The following is a 4,034-nucleotide window of genomic DNA, read 5'->3' as shown; positions in this document are numbered from 1 at the left end:
CTAAGAAACACACGATCTCTACAAAGACCTTTCTTTCAGTAAGAATGGCTTTGGTTTCTGTGGCATTTTTAGGAAAACTACGAGAAACTTTAAGAAAAACACAAAACTTGGTTGTTTGGCCATGAAGCCTTGATTATTGTACTGTTTCAGTAGAGTTGCCAGAGCCTGCCCCTCCCACATAGATCCCCTGACTTCGGATGCTACGGTAGTCCTGCCTGACTATCTAGGCAAACGAGACTGATGGAAAGATCAACAGCTGGCCAGTGGCTGTGGGGTTTTCCATGGCTACACTGCTTAATGGGAACACGTTACAGGGAACACAGCAGACCCAGTGTTCCAGTCTGCTGTTCGCTGGTGTGAGAAACGCTGTATTAGTTGCCTTTCTGTTGCTGCCATAAAACAAGACAACTTATGGTAGAAGAAGAAGTTGATTTGGGCACGTGGTTCCAGAGGGATAAAAGTACGTCAGGGCAGGCAGGCAGGCATGACAGCGAGCGGCAGGCATGGCGGTGGGGGTAGGAGACTGAGTCTTCACTTCTTCAACCACAAGCAGTGAGCAGAGAGCAAAGTGGGAGTGGGGGCAAGCTACGGGCTCTCAAAGCCCACCTTCAACGACATGCTTCTCCCAGCAAAGCTGCACTTCTTAACTGTCCCCAAAGAGCTCATCGCCAAGTTTCCAAAGACTTGAGTCTATGGGGATGCTTGGCGTTCAAATCACTACAAATGCAGGGACCAGAAAGAACTTGAGGGAGAAAGGGTTTATTTCACCTTACATTTCCAGGTAACAGCGCAACACAGAGAAATCAAGGCAGGAATCTGAAGGTGGGAACTGAAGCAGAGATCATGGAGGAATCCTGCTCACTTGCTTGCTTGCTTCCTGGCTTCAGTTTAGCTAGCTTTCCTACACATCCCAGGACCACCTGCCCAGGGACAGCACTGACCCCAGCTGCTGGGCCTCCTATGTCAATTAGCAATCAAGAAAACTGCCAACAGACATAGTGTAAGCCAATCGGATGGAGTCAGAGGAGGGCACGATAAAAACTAACCAGAATTCCCCGTGAGACACACTCTAAGGGGTGTGAGAGTCAAGGGGAGCAAGGATGGAGCAGAAATGGTCCAGGTGGAGGAAAAAGCACACCACACTCAGAAAGACTTGGAGGTTGAGAAGTAGAAAAAGCCATGAGTTAACAGAGGAAGGAGACAGACAGACAGACAGACATTCCCTTTATCTATTGGGAAGTTGCAAGACATTGTGCAGAAGTATGAAACTTCAGATAGTACTTAATCCTTAGAAATTATGTTTTTCCCCTTTATATGAAGACACAGAAAAATGTTTAATTTATAAAATTGACACAGTAAGAGACCAACAACCATAGGTAAAAACAAAGTAGAATGACCTTAATGATATTCTGGAAAGAATGTTATTCAAAACCATGAAATGTCCCTGGCGTGATTCCGTCCTGCGTGTCTGTTCTGAGGAGCAGTAGGCAGTTTCCTCCGTCCGACTTCTCTCACACCGAAGTGCGCACCTCCACCTCATGGAAGACTCAATGGACATGGACATGAGCCCTCTCAGGCCTCGGAACTACCTTTTCGGTTGTGAACTAAAAGCTGACAAGGATTATCACTTTAAGGTGGATAATGATGAGAATGGGCACCAGTTATCACTAAGAACGGTTAGTTTAGGGGCAGGGGCAAAAGACGAATTACACATCGTAGAGGCAGAAGCAATGAACTATGAAGGCAGTCCAATTAAATAACCCTGGCAACTTTGAAAATGTCTGTACAACCAACAGTTTCTCTTGGGGGCTTTGAAATTACACCACCTGTGGTCTTAAGGTTGAAGTGTGGTTCAGGGCCTGTGCACATTAGTGGACAGCACCTAGTAGCTGTAGAGGAAGATGCAGAGTCAGAAGATGAAGATGAGGAGGATGTAAAACTCTTAAGTATGTCTGGAAAACGATCTGCTCCTGGGGGTGGTAACAAGGTTCCGCAGAAAAAAGTAAAACTTGACGAGGATGATGAGGATGACGACGAGGATGATGAGGATGACGACGAAGATGATGAGGATGATGAAGATGATGATGAGGATGATTTTGATGATGAGGAAGCTGAAGAAAAAGTTCCAGTGAAGAAATCGGTGTGAGATACCCCAGCCAAAAATGCACAAAAATCAAACCAAAATGGAAAAGACTTAAAACCATCAACACCAAGATCAAAGGGTCAAGAGTCTTTCAAAAAACAGGAAAAAACTCCTAAAACACCAAAAGGACCTAGTTCTGTAGAAGACATTAAGGCAAAAATGCAAGCAAGTATAGAAAAAGCGCATTGAACAGTCCTGGGCACTACTGGTAAATTAAGCCCAAAGATGGGGAAAGAGGAAAAGGAGAAACAAATATGGTACATACTGAGCACCATCAACAATCCAGACTGAAGTCTTCTATTTTAATCTCAATCCCCTTTCCTGATTGGCCATCCATTCCCCTCTCGCACGCTGGAAGCAATCTCTTATTTTCCTAAAGCATTTTTCTTTCACTCTTGTGATGCAGAGAACTTTACTGCTTTCTACACTTGTGCATATGCCTCATCTCTGACCATGTTTTAATACCTTTGTATCCTTAGCTGCTCAATAAATTTTTGAATGAATCAAAAAAAAAAAAAACTATGAAATGCTTAAGTCTGGAATATTCCAGAAATAAACTTTTGGACCACAGTTGCTAGCAGGTAAATACATTTTGGTAATACAAAACACGGATAAGGGAGACCACTATACACAGCTGTGGCAGCGTGACCTGAAAAGGTCTGAGGATCTGCTGTGGGCTGCTTCTGCTTATGGACACCTATTCTCCTGTCTTCAGGCAGCAGCTGCCAGCTGGCCCCAGGTTTTCTTCCCTCCTCTGATGCCCACTTGCTTATGCAAAAAGCCAGCCAGCCAGCATCATCTACATCCAGGCCTTAATGGCAAGTTCATAGATGGGTGTGTGATGCAATCTGTGTCAGCGAGAGCCAGTGGAGTAGCTTCCAGAACTCCTGCAAAGAGGAGTTCTTCTTGCTGCAGTTAAGAAATCACCAAGGAAGCTACTTGTAAAGAAAGTCAGCTCTAAAGTAAACCAGAGAAAATCAGAGATGAGAAGAAAGTGTAAGTCACCAATGTGAGGCCAATTCATAGACCCCTCTGAACCAGGAGGCCTTGGTATAGGGCAATGGCTGGGCCCTACTTAGATTAGAGGGAATAGCCATCATTCATATTTTCAACATATAAATCTGTGACAATGCATGTTGAAAGAAAGAAGCTTGCCTTTCAGGGAGCTATGAGTAAATGATATACCTCATTGTCATCTACCCTGGTTTGCTTTCTTTTCTGTGATAAAACACTGACCAAAGCCAACTTGGGGAGGAAAGTGTTTGCTTGGCTTACACGCCCTGCTTACAGTCCAACATTGAAGGAAGTCAGGGCAGGAGTCATGGAGGAAAGCTATTTTACTGGCTCCCTCTCCTCAGCTTGCTCAGCCACCTTTCTTATTCAGCCCAGGTAAACGTGTCCAGAAATAGCACCTCCCAAAGTGGGCTGGCCTCTCCTGCATCAATTAGCAATTAAGAAAATGCCTCATTGGATTGTCCAAAGAAGGAGAAATAGAATATATTGTTATGGAGAGGTGGAGGTGGGGGGAGACTGGAGTGGGAGGATTAAATGGAAAGGGGGATGGAAAAGAAGTGAGAGAGGGAATATGGGGAGGGACAACTAACACTACGGCAATTGGAAGGGCCATATGGAAACCTACTGTAGATGCTTCCTAAAATATATACATATATGAAAGGCATCTAAATGGAGTCACCAAATAATGGGGGAGATAATGCTCCAGCTAGACATCTTACACCACCAAGTGAAACCTCCAGTGTCAGGAATGGGTTACATCTTGTTGAGTCACTGGCCAAAGGGACTCCATGGAAACCCCCAAATATCACAAGTTATTGTGAAGGCTCGTGGTCGCCATCCACAAACTGATGGTAAGGCTCTAATGCGGCAGACAACG

At 44.8% G+C, this 4,034-nt stretch overlaps 1 pseudogene; it reads left to right on the top strand.

The window, feature by feature from the left end:
* The first annotated feature begins 1,505 nt into the window (after positions 1–1,505).
* Positions 1,506–2,427, top strand: LOC128096880 (nucleophosmin-like; annotated as a pseudogene).
* Positions 2,428–4,034: the final 1,607 nt, after the last annotated feature.

Source organism: Peromyscus californicus, unplaced genomic scaffold (genome assembly GCF_007827085.1).
Source record: "Peromyscus californicus insignis strain IS unplaced genomic scaffold, ASM782708v3 Scaffold_5__1_contigs__length_169319896, whole genome shotgun sequence".
Taxonomy (NCBI): Eukaryota; Metazoa; Chordata; class Mammalia; order Rodentia; family Cricetidae; genus Peromyscus; species Peromyscus californicus.
This window is presented reverse-complemented; position numbering and strand designations above follow the sequence as displayed.